At 48.7% G+C, this 12,914-nt stretch overlaps 1 pseudogene across 1 annotated transcript; it reads left to right on the forward strand.

The window, feature by feature from the left end:
• The first annotated feature begins 11,201 nt into the window (after nucleotides 1-11,201).
• LOC116545131 lies at nucleotides 11,202-12,914 on the forward strand (annotated as a pseudogene). The gene has a single exon (XR_004266201.1). The product of XR_004266201.1 is annotated as a keratin, type II cytoskeletal 8 pseudogene (transcript).

Consider the following 12,914-nt stretch of genomic DNA (forward strand, 5'->3'; position numbering starts at 1 on the left):
TTACAGGCACGCGCCGCCATGCCCAGCTAATGTTTTGTATTTTTGGTAGAGACGGGGTTTCACCATGTTGACCAGGATGGTCTCGATCTCTTGACCTCGTGATTCACCCGCCTCGGCCTCTCAAAGTGCTGGGATTACAGGCGTGAGCCACCGCGCCTGGCCGTTTTTTCTTTTTTCTTTTATTTTTTAAGATGGGGTTTTGCCATGATGGCCAGGTTGGTCTTGAACTCCTAACCTCAGGTGATCCACCCACCTCGGCCTCCCAAAGTGCTAGGATTACAGGCATGAGCCACCACACCCGGCCATCTTCTGGTTTTTACTTCCGAAATAAAGCATTGATTTCAATTCCGGTTATCTCCTGAGAGGTCCAATTTAGATGCTGTCTCTTGGCTTCCTATTGTGAAAGAGGAGGGTCACTTACACTCTTTCTCCTCTTCTTTCAATAGCATAATACCACAACTCTTGGTTACATTCACAGTCACTAGAAGGTATTTATGGCTGAGCCAACTAATATACTATCTTTTCCAACCTCCTTTCCCCCACAGAGTTAATAATCATCCTCTCATTTTCTCACTGGCTTATTTTCTTTGATCCGTGATTAAATCTTTCGCAAAAGCCTGCTAAGAGGATTCTCAATGCTCATTTTCACTCTCAGTTCCAGTTCCTTAATTTTGTTTCCTTGAGACACTCTTTCCGGAGCCCTCGGTTCTCCTGCCTCCATCTGAGCCGGAAGCTCTCTCCAGATCAGCAGTGTATTCGTCATCCTGGGGCTTCCCTTTGCCAACATCCTGCAATGTCATTTCTTCTCTTTCCTCTATGGATCTCTGATTTTCCTGGATTTAGATGCTGCCTCTTGGCCTTCCTGTTGTGACAGAGGAGGTTCACTTACACTCTTTCTCCTCTCGGCTCACTGCAACCTCTGCCTCCCAGGTTCAAGTGATTCTTATGACTCGGCCTCCCGAGTAGCTGGGATTACAGGCACCTGCCACCATGCCCGGCTAATTTTTGTATTTTTGGTAGAGGCAGAGTTTCACCATGTTGGCCGGGCTGGTCTCAAACCTCTGACCTCAAGTGATCCACCCCTCTCGGCTTCCCAAAGTGCTGGCATTACAGCTGTGAGCCACTGTGCCCAGTCCATTTTACACTTCTTTAAACATATTAAAATACTTTTTCTTTTCTTTTTTTTTTTTTTTTTTTTTGAGATGGAATTTCACACTGTCACCCAGGCTGCAGTGCAATGGCACGATATTGGCTCACTGCAACCTCCACATCCCGATTCTCCTGCCTCAGCCTCCCGAGTAGCTGGGATTCCAGGCGCACACCACTACACCCAGCTAAGTTTTGTGGGTTTTTTTTGTATTTTTAGTAGAGACGGTATTTCACTATGTTGGCCAGACTGTTCTCGAACTCCTGACCTGGTGATCCACCTGCCACAGCCTCCCAAAGTGCTGGGGTTACAGACGTGAGCCACCACGCCTGGCCCTTAAAATATTTTTTTTTTCAGCCGGGCGCGGTGGCTCAAGCCTGTAATCCCAGCACTTTGGGAGGCCGAGGCGGGTGGATCATGAGGTCCAGAGATCGAGACCATCCTGGTCAACATGGTGAAACCCCGTCTCTACTAAAACTACAAAAAATTAGCTGGGCATCGTGGCACACACCTGTAGTCCCAGCTGCTCAGGAGGCTGAGGCAGGAGAATTGCCTGAACCCAGGAGGCGGAGGTTGCGGTGAGCCGAGATTGCGCCATTGCACTCCAGCCTGGGTAACAAGAGCAGAACTCTGTCTCAAAAAAAAAAAAAAAAAAATTTTTTTTCTGTGTTTGTGTGTGTGTGTGTGTGTGTGTGTGTGTGTGTGTATGTATATATATATTTTAGAAAGACAGATGGGGTCTCACTATATTACCCACGCTGGTCTCTAACTCCTGGGCTCAAATGATCCTCTTGTCCAGACCTCCCTAAGTGCTAGGATTACAGGCGAGCACCTGACCTAAAACACTTATTTTCTATCCTGCGTCTCATCATTCTATTTTATGCAGTATTTGTGGGTCTCATCTTGTTATTCGTTGTTTCTGCTGATTCATGCTCCTTGTGGTTTGTTTCCTTAAGAGTTTATTGATGTTTAATTATGAGCTTATGTTCCTTGAAATTCTTTGTGGGAAGTCTTTGAATCTGTGTTTAAAATATATTCTTCCAGAAAGGATTTTTGTTTGCCTTTGCCAGGCGCCTAGGGATACTTCCAACTCAGATCCACTTCAACATTGCTTTTGGCTTAGTGTTTTTCCAGTCACGTAGGAAATATGATTTGGGCTTTCCTCTGTGTGAATATTAGCTTGTTATGCATTTTACTGAATTTCTTTTTTAGCCTGTGTTGCCTCTCCAGCACAGCTAAGTGTCTGCAGCAAAGTCTTCTGCCGCTGAGTTGGTTTTCCCCATTTCTCCCCTGGGGAATTGGCTTTTGAGAAGTCCCAAATTTGGGAGAGGAAAGATCTTTGATAACCTACTTCCCAGGACCAGACCTTAGATCTTTTCTCCTCTTTTCTTGTTTTGGTTCCCCTAAAGTAGAGCCTCAGACAAAGGTTTTTGTGTAATTAATCAGGGAAATAATCCCAGGGAGCAGGAGTGAGGGCTGGAGAGAGACGCAAAGAAAAAGGCAAGCCCAGGATGAGGTCCTGTTATCAAGGGGACACTGATAGGTGCTTGATTCCCATAGGATCCTCCGAGGAGTCTCATGAAATCGGAGATAAAAATACATTGAGGCCGCATGCAGCGGCTCACACCTGTAATCCCAGCACCTTGGGAGGCTGAGGCAGGTGGATCACCAGAGGTCGGGAGTTCAAGAGCAGCCTGGCCAACATAGAGAAACCCTGTCTCTACTAAAAATACAAAATTAGCAGGTGCATGCCTGTAATTCCAGCTACTCGGTAGACTGAATCGGTGAGCCGAGATTGCGCCTTTGCACTACAGCCTGGGCAACAAGAGCAAAACTCCATATCAAAAAAAAAAAAGACACAGTGAGTATTTGCTTGAGTCACTCATTGGTCAAGAGTGGCCGCACAGACATGAACTCCTCTGAACTTGGGTCTGCGCATGCCTGAGGGTCCAGGGAATTCCCAAGAGCAACTGCCCTGTGGGTCAGACTCAGGCAGGAAGGGAGGGGTGGGCCCCATGTGCCCAAGGTGAGGTGGCACCTGCATGAGGCCCACAGAACACTCATCACCTCAGCAGTGACTGGAATCAGAACTGGGATCAAGCGGACTGAAGTGGTGCCCAGGAGGTGCCTGGCACACTGGCCGTTTCCGGCCCAGGGCCTCAGGAAGCACAGGCCCCGGTGTAGGCTCACCCTGGTGGGGTCATGCTCATGTTATTCTGGCTTCCGATTGATTCTGTTTAACACCGGTCATCTGTGCTTTCACACACACGTTTCTGATATTTCATTCAGCATTTTTAGGACGGGATTCCTGTATTCAGTTAGTCTGCATACTTCCAGATATAGAAATAAATGGTCATTGCTTTCAAATGTTTACATACACTTTATTTTTAAATTATTATTATTATTATTGAGACAGTTTCACTCTTGTTGTCCAGGCTGGAGTGCAGTGGCGTGATCTCAGTTCACCAAAACCTCTGCCTCCGTGTTCAAGCAATTCTCCTGCCTCGGTCTCCCCAGTAGCTCGGATTACGGGCATGCACCACCATGCTGGACTAATTTTTTTTTTTTTAAGATGGGGTTTCACCAAGATGGCCAGGCTGGTCTTGAACTCCTGACCTCAGGTGATCCACCCACCTCGGCCTCCCAAAGTGCTGGGATTATAGGCGTGAGCCACTGCACCCGGCCTATTATTTTTTGAGACAGAGTCTTGCTCTAGTGCAGTGGCATGATCTTGGCTCACTGCAAGCTCCATCTCCTCGGTTCAAGTGATTCTCCTGCCTCAGCCTCCCAAGTAGCTGGGAATACAGGCGTGTGCTACCACATCTGGCTAATTTTTGTACTTTTAGTAGAGATGAGGTTTCACCAAGTTGGCCAGGCTGGTCTCGAACTCCTGACCTCAAGTGATCCTCCCACTTCCGCTTCCCAAAGTGCTAGGATTGCAGGCGTAAGCCACCGCACCCGGCCTCAAAATGTTTATATATACTTTAATATTCCTTTCGTGATTATTTGGAGTATTGAAATCAAGCATTCCTTTCTGGAGCTCCCATAACCCACCTCTGTGCCCTGTTTTGAAACACAGACCAGTCAGTAATGACAGCAACACAGCAGCTCCCAGCATTTGAACACCTGCTATGTGACAGACACCTGCTGTGGCTTTGTAGGCATTATGTCAGGGAATTCTCAAAACCACCCTAATACAGTCACTCTGGTTCCCTTTTGCATTTATTATTATTATTATTTTATTTATTTATTTATGTATTTTTTGTAGAGATGGGGTTTCACCATGTTGGCCAGGTTGGTCTTGAACTCCTGACATCAGGCGATCCACCGACCTCAGCCTCCCAAAGTGCTGGGATTACAGCTGTGAGCCACCATGCCCAGCTTGCATTTTTTATTTTTAAAATTGAGACAGTGTTTTGCTATGTTGCCTGGGCTGATCTTGAATTCCTGTGCTCAGGTGATCCTCCAACTTCGGCTTCTGGTTCCCTTTCCCCAGCCACTGGCTCCCTTTTCACAGAAGAGGAAACCATGGCCTAAGATGGGGCCAAGGCCACATAGCATTTAAGTGAAGCTTGTCCAGCCCACGACCCACGGGCCATATGCGGCTCAGGACAGTGTTCAATGCAGCCCAACACAAATTCGCAAACTTTCTTAAAATATTATACTTTATTTTTTATAAAAAATTAGTTGAGTGTGGTGATGCGTGTCTATAGTCCCAGCTACTTGGGAGGCTGAGGCATAGGAGTAGCTTGGACCTGAGAGGTGGAAGTTGCGGTGGGCTGACATCGCGCCACTGCACTCCAGCCTGGGCAAGAGAGTGAGATTCCGTCTCAAAAAGTAAATAAAAATAAGCAAATAAATATATAATGAATTTTTTTTTTTGCATTTTTTTTTTTAGCTCATCCGCTATGTTAGTGTTAGTGTATTTTTTTTTTTTTTTTTTTTTTTTTTTGGAAATGGAGTTTCGCTCTTGTTGCCCAGGCTGGAGTGCAACGGCACGATCCCGGCTCACCACAACCTCTACCTCCCAGGTTCGAGCGACTCTCCTCCCTCAGCCTCCCGAGTAGCTGGGATTACAGGCATGTGCCATCATGCCCAGCTAATTTTGTATTTTTAGTAGAGACGGGGTTTCTTTCTCCATGTTTGATCTCAAACTCCTGACCTCAGGTGATTTGCCCGCCTCGGTCTCCCAAAGTGCTGGGATTACAGGCGTGAGCCACTGTACCCAGTCAGTGTGAGTGTATTTTATGTGTGGTCCAAGACAATTCCTCTTCTTCCACTGTGGCCCAGGGAAGCCAAAAGATTAGACGCCCCGGTAAGCTGTTGAGCCGGGATTCTGCCCAAAGCTTCCCCACTTTCACTACGTCGTGTGCCTTGCTCTGGAAAAAAGCCTTCCCTTCTTCCCTGGTACTTCTCCCAAACAAAACACACACTCATATAGAGTGGCACTTGGGATCCAGCACCCCTTGGCAACCGACTGCAGTGGGTAAGCTGAGCTGGAGTGGGGGGGGGCAGTCAGCGCACAGAGCTTTCCTATCCCCCCAGGAAACCTACAAGGACCCCAATAGGCCTTAGATGGCCAGTGCTGGCAAATCCTAACTGGGAGGCAAATTGGGAGAGCCCACTGCCCTTGCAGACTGGTGACTGTCCCTGCTGGAGCCCTGTGGAAGGGAATAGAAATCCAGGCCCAAGGAGGTTGCCAAGCCCGAGCCACCTACCCCCAATACTCTAGCCGCAGGCGATACAGTCAAGGTAAAAAGCAAGTTGCAACCTGAAGGCTGGGCATTCCAGGTGTAGGGCTCTTTCTGGTTAAAATGTGTGGGTACGGGGACTAGGGGAGGTCACTCAAAGAATTTGGGGAACTGGAGCATCACTAGGGTAATCCTTTGGTTTGGGAGGGGCTTTCCCCAGAGTTTCTACGAGTGTGTATATACTTCGAAACACTTAGAATCTTATTGTCAGCATGGACAGACAGGGACCTTGGGGACAGAGGGACATTAAGGCCAATATCTTGTTTTACAGATCAGTAAACTGAGGTCCAGAGACCTGTGGCCTAGTGAAGGAGCACAGGTTCAAGTGCAGGGCTTCTTGCCCACAGTGCACTGCCACGGCGCCTTCTCTGCACCAGTGTGTGTGTGCACGTGCGTGGGCAGCTGCACACCACCATATACATAAATGTGTTTACGCATGGAGTGCATGTGCTTTGTGGTCCATGGGTGAAGGCACAAAGGCCTGTGTACATGGTGACTGGGGGTTGTATTAGCACACTGAGCAGACTGTAACAAGGGGACACACATCTCTCTTTTGGACCAACCCATGTTTGGAGAAGACAGGAGCTTTCTCATGCAGAGGGGGCAAGGGAGGAAAGTAACCCTGGCTTTAGGCGTGTGTGCTGACTCGTGCTGTGGACCATGTGGAAGCCTGAAGATGCCTGGGGCCTTCGGAGTACCGTTGTGTTTAGCCACCCATGGCCACCTGCAGCAGTGGCCATCACCCTTACTGTGGGATGGAGCTGCACTGCTAAAGTCCCCAAGGCCCTGTGGGATGGCCAGAGATGTCTGCCCTTGCCCCACTACCCTCTGTCTTCCCTGACTACTCTGGTCTCCCAACCTCAATGTCGAGCCCACATCTGCAAGTGACATCACTGTCCATGCAGCTCTGTAAGTCTTCAAACTGGGCGTCAACCTACCTCCCACCATCACTGGCCTTCAATCAATCCAGATGAAAAACGCCTCTGGGCATTTTGGGGACAGGAGATATAAGGAATGAGTCATAAATATCCTGTCATATTAGAAAACAGGATGCTATGAAACACTCCTGGAGTTGGCTGGGCGTGGTGGCTCATGCCTGTAATCCCAGCACTTTGGGAGGCCGAGACAGGCAGATCACAAGGTCAGGAGTTTGAGACCAGCCTGGCCAACATAATGAAACGTGGTCCCTACTAAAAGTACAAAACTTAGCCGTCCCAGCTACTTGGGAGGCTGAGGCAGGAGAATCACTTGAATTCAGGAGGCAGAGGTTGCAGTGAGCCAAGATTGCGCCACTGCATTCCAGCCTGGGCAACAAAGCATGATTCTGTCTCAAAACAAAAAACAAAAAAAGCAGTCCCAGGGTCATGTCAAACGGACACAGGAACCAATCTGAATACACTTCTACTAGCCAAAGGAAGGATTTTTTGAACATCAGTAAGATTAATAACTGCAATGGATTGACACCAGTCATTGATGTTTAAATCCACTGATTCACACATATTTAAAAATAACTCATTTTTCACCTTAGGGGGATTCTAGGCAGCTGGTAAATAAAGAAAAAGCAGTAAATATTTGTTCTGTCTTTTGCAAATGATCTCTCCCTCAGGGTAACTAAATAATCAATGAGGGCAAGTTTCACTTTGTAGAAATATGCAGGTTAATAAAAGAAGAAAAAATAATATGGTTACAATATCACTTTTTATATATATATTTTTTTATTTTTTTTATTTTTTATTTTTTATTTTTTGAGACGGAGTTTCTCTCTTGTTGCCCAGGCTGGAGTGCAATGGCGCGATCTCGGCTCACCGCAACCTCCGCCCCCTGGGTTCAGGCAATTCTCCTGCCTCAGCCTCCTTAGTAGCTGGGATTACAGGCATGCGCCACCATGCCCAGCTGATTTTTTTTTTGTATTTTTAGTAGAGATGGGGTTTCACTATGTTGACCAGGATGGTCTCGATCTCTCGACCTAGTGATCCACCCGCCTCGGCCTCCCAAAGTGCTGGGATTACAGGCGTGAGCCACCGCGCCCGGCCATATATATATTTTTAAAAATAAAGATGGGGTTTCACCATGTTGGTCAGGCTGGTCTTGAACTCCCGACCTCAGGTGATCCGCCCACCTTGGCCTCCAAAGCACTTGGATTACAGGTGTGAGCCACCGCGCCGGGCCTACAATGTCACAATTTTGCAACTCCATGCATCCATGGCAGCAGATGTTGCAAAATGGGATACAATCAGAAGTTAAGTGCTTCCTGATGGAAGCATGTATCACCATCTAGAAGGTAGTCTTGAAAAAAATAGTTGGACCTGAATTTATGCAAGCCTCCATAACTAATTACGGAAGACAGAAGATGTGTTAAATGGGACCATGGGGATGCAATCAACCCAATTCAGACTGTGGGAAACTGCAAGGACAAACAATTCAATTTCCGGCTGGGTGTGGTGGCTCATGCCTGTAATCCCAGCACTTTGGGAGGCGGAGACAGGTGGATCATGAGGTCAGGAGCTCGAGACCAGCCTGGCCGATATGGTGAAATCCCGTCTCTATGAAAAATACAAAAATTAGCTGGGTGTGGTGGTGCATGCCTGTAGTCCAAGGTACTCAGAAGGATGAGGCAGAAGAATAATTTGAACACTAGGGCAGAGGTTGCAGTGAGCCGAGATCACACCGCCACTGTACTCCAGCCTGGATAACAGAGTGAGAATCTGTTCAAAAAAAAAAAATTTACAGATGTCTTGAGTTGGCTTCAAAATAATCTGGGAGTTGGGGAGGAGTCGGGGAGCAAACAGGTGAAACAAGATTGACCATGTGACAGACAGGTACCCAGAGGTTCACTGTATTACACCCTCTACTTTTGTATATATCTAAGATTTTTCATAATAAAACTTTTTTTAATGCTTCCGTATTAGTCTGTTATTGCTACTGTGTAACTGCATAACAAATGACCCCCCAAATTCAGAAAAGGCATTAAACCGCCAAGGTGACTTGGCCATCTACATCGGCCAGCTTCAGTCCTTGACCACCCTCGTGCTAGCACAAAGGACACATAAAGTAATTGACCACAGTTGGAGAGATGGAGGCTATGTGTGGGCCCAACAGCATAGGCTCCCACTAACCAAGGCTGAGTCAGCTGCTGGTGCTAATGCGCGTCCAGCCTGCCAGCAACAGAGAGGAACATGGAATTCCCATAGAGCACCATTCCTTAAGGACGCCAATTGCCTTCTTGGGGGTAAGTTAACTATTTCGGGTCCCTTCTATCCTGCAAAGGCCAGTGATTCATTATCATAGGATAATATCTATCTATCTATACATTTTTTTGAGACAGAGTCTTGCTGTATTGCCAAGGCTGGAATACAGTGGCATGATCTCTGCTCACTGCAACCTCCACCTCCAAGGTTCAGGCAATATTCTCATGCCTCAGCCTCCCAAGTAGCTGGGATTACAGGCATGCACCACCACACCCAGCTAATGTTTGTATTTTTAGTATAGACGGGGTTTCACCATGTTGGCCAGGCTGGTCTCAAACTCCTGACCTCAGGTGATCCACCAGCCTTGGGATTACAAGTATGAGCCACCGCACCCGGCCCTTTTTTTTTTTTTAAGACAAAGTTTCACTCTTATTGCCCAGGCTGGAGTGCAATGGCACGATCTCGGCTCACTGCAACCTTCACCTCCCAGGTTCAAGCAATTATCCTGCCTCAGTCTCCCAAGTAGCTATATTACAGGCTAATTTTTACATTTTTAGTAAAGACAGGGTTTTACCATGTTGATCAGGCTGGATGGTCTCTAACTCCTGACCTCCAGTGATCCACCCGCCTCCAAAGTGTTGGGATTAAAGGCATGAGCCACTGTACCTGGAGGAAATTGATATTGATGCAATCCATAGATCTTGTTCAGATTTCAGCAGCTTACATATTCGGGGTGACATTTTAAACAAGCAAATCTGATCATATCACTTACCTGCTTAAAACTTTTCCAAGGATATTCATTGCATCATTGTTTGAATTTGTTAAAAAATTATAAACATTGTTCTTGACAGCTGGTTAAAAAGAAAAAAGAATAAAACGAAAAAAAAATTAAAAATAAATTATAAACAACCTAAATGTACAGCAACGGCAGGATGGATGAATAGATTACATTTCGTTCATTCAATAGACACACAATGCAGCCAGGAAAACTATGGCAGCAGCTGTATGTGTACTGATATGTGTCGGGAACAAACCCAACCCTGTACAAGGGTGCCCTGAGTCCCGGCGGTGACAAGGGAGTGAGAAAAGAAGTAAGACAGAGACAGGAGTAGAAGTTCACCGTATGGGTCCAGGGGTCCAACACACTGTCTCTTGGACCTGGCCCTTAGCGCCGGGCTCCACACGCTTTTATTAGGTGCATTATCTTGTTAATCTTGCGGGCTGTTGGGAGGGGAGGTGAGACAGAAGATGGTCGGGGGAGGAGCAAGTGTCTGCGGCATTCAATAGCAAATGTGGTTCTTCTAAGAAATGCTAACTAAGGACACTGAGTTTTTACCACCCATTGTCTATCAGGTGCATTTGCAAAGAGGCATAATGGATAAGGCGGCTTAGGTCTGACCACACACAATGCATCAAGGGGTTTTTATCTTCCAAGCATTGCGGACACAGAGCAATCAGAATTACTCCATATGCTGAGAACATAGGCAGAGCCTGAGGCATTCTGGTTATCTCTGCCCTGCAAGACTTTCCTGTCTTGCAAGCTCCCATCTGCAAAGACTCTCCCTAGTCTTGTGAGCAGAGGTTGCATTCCTTCCCAGAGTTCTTGCTACCAGACCCTCACACAGACTCTGTGCTGGGAAGTGATATGGGACCAAAGCAGTTCTTCCTGCTTTGCAACCACATTGCAGCATTCTGCAGTTATAAAGCGCTCTCAGTTGGCTTTGCTATAGACCTCCTGTTACTGTTTGATCTCTGCTTTTATTTTACTGCACCATAGTTTGGAGTTTTCTTAATTCAATATTTGATCTGTGACACAATCTCAGTGTATAAAAAGCAAAGCAGGGCCAGGCGTGGTGGCTCACGCCTGTAATCCAAGCATTTTGGAGGCCAAGGCAGGCAGATCACCTGAGGTCGGGAGTTCAAGACCAGCCTGACCAACATGGTGAAACCCCGTCTTAAAAAAAAAAAAAGAAAGAAAGAAAAAAGACTGGGTGCGGTGGCTCACGCCTGTAATCCCAGCACTTTGGGGGGCCGAGGCGGATGGATCACGCGGTCAAGAGATCGAGACCAGGTCCAAGCAGCAGCTTCTCCGCTCCATCTGGAATCTCTCCCTGGTTCAGCCCGCCTGCTTCCACTCCTGCCGCCACCATGTCCATCAGGGTGACCCAGAAGTCCTACAGGGTGTCCACCACTGGCCCCGGGGCCTTCAGCAGCCGCTCCTTCACGAGTGGGCCCGGTGCCCGCTCGAGCTCATCGAGCTTCTCCCGCGTGAGCAGCGCTGGCTTCCGCGGTGGCCTGGGTGCAGGCTATGCGGGGGCCAGCGTCATAGGCCCGGGAGGCATCACCGCCGTCACCATCAACCAGAGCCTGCTGAACCCCATTAAGCTGGACATGGACCCCAACATCCAGGCCGTGCGTACCCAGGAGAAGGAGCAGATCAAGACCCTCAACAACAAGTTTGCTTCCTTCATCGACAAGGTGCGGTTCCTGGAGCAGCAGAACAAGATGCTGGAGACCAAGTGGAGCCTCCTGCAGCAGCAGAAAACAGCTCGGAGCAACATGGATAACATGTTTGAGAGCTACATCAACAACCTGAGGCGGCAGCTGGAGACTCTGGGCCAGGAGAAGCTGAAGCTGGAGGCGGAGCTTGGCAACATGCAGGGGCTGGTGGAGGACTTCAAGAACAAGTATGAGGAAGAGATCAATAAGCGTACAGAGATGGAGAATGAATTTGTCCTCATCAAGAAGGATGTGGATGAAGCTTACATGAACAAGGTAGAGCTGGAGTCTCGCCTGGAAGGACTGACTGACGAGATAAACTTCCTCAGGCAGCTGTATGAAGAGGAGATCCGGGAGCTGCAGTCCCAGATCTCCGACACCTCTGTGGTGCTGTCCATGGACAACAGCCGCTCCTTGGACATGGACAGCATCATCGCTGAGGTCAAGGCGCAGTACGAGGAGATCGCCAACCGCAGCCGGGCTGAGGCGGAGAGCGTATACCAGATCAAGTATGAGGAGCTGCAGAAGCTGGCTGGGAAGCACGGGGATGACCTGCGGCGTACGAAGACTGAGATCTCCGAGATGAACCGGAACATCAGCCGGCTCCAGGCCGAGATTGAGGGCCTCAAAGGCCAGAGGGCTTCCCTGGAGGCCGCCATTATAGATGCTGAGCATCGCGGGGAGCAGGCACTCAAGGATGCTCGTGCCAAGCAGCAGCAGCTGGAGGAAGCCCTGCAGAAGGCCAAGCAGGACTTGGCACGGCAGCTGCGTGACTACCAGGAGCTGATGAACGTCAAACTGGCCCTGGACATCGAGATCGCCACCTACCGCAAGCTACTGGAGGGCGAGGAGAGCCGGCTGGAGTCTGGGATGCAGAACATGAGTATCCACACGAAGACCACCAGCGGCTATGCAGGTGGTCTGAGCTCTGCCTATGGGGGCCTCACAAGCCCCGGCCTCAGCTATGGCCTGGGCTCCAGCTTTGGCTCTGGCGCGGGCTCCACCTTCAGCCGCACCAGCTCCACCAAGGCCATGGTTGTGAAGAAGATTGAGACCCGCGATGGGAGGCTGGTGTCTGAGTCCTCTGACGTTCTGCCCAAGTGAACAGCTGCAACAGCCCCTCCCAGCCTGCCCCTCCTGAGGCTGCCCCAGAGCCCGGGAGGGAGGTTGCTGTACAGGGGAGCACAGGGAATGGGAGACCCATCTGACGCTCAGCCCTAGCCCTCAGCCCACCCGCGGGAAGTTTACTGCCTGGGGACCCCCCTTGCCCATGCCTCCAGCTGCAAAACAATTCAATTGGCTTTTTTTTTTTTTTTTGGTCCAAAATAA

This window comes from Sapajus apella, unplaced genomic scaffold, assembly GCF_009761245.1.
Source record: "Sapajus apella isolate SASKATOON/1434 unplaced genomic scaffold, GSC_monkey_1.0 scaffold248, whole genome shotgun sequence".
NCBI classification, from domain to species: Eukaryota; Metazoa; Chordata; class Mammalia; order Primates; family Cebidae; genus Sapajus; species Sapajus apella.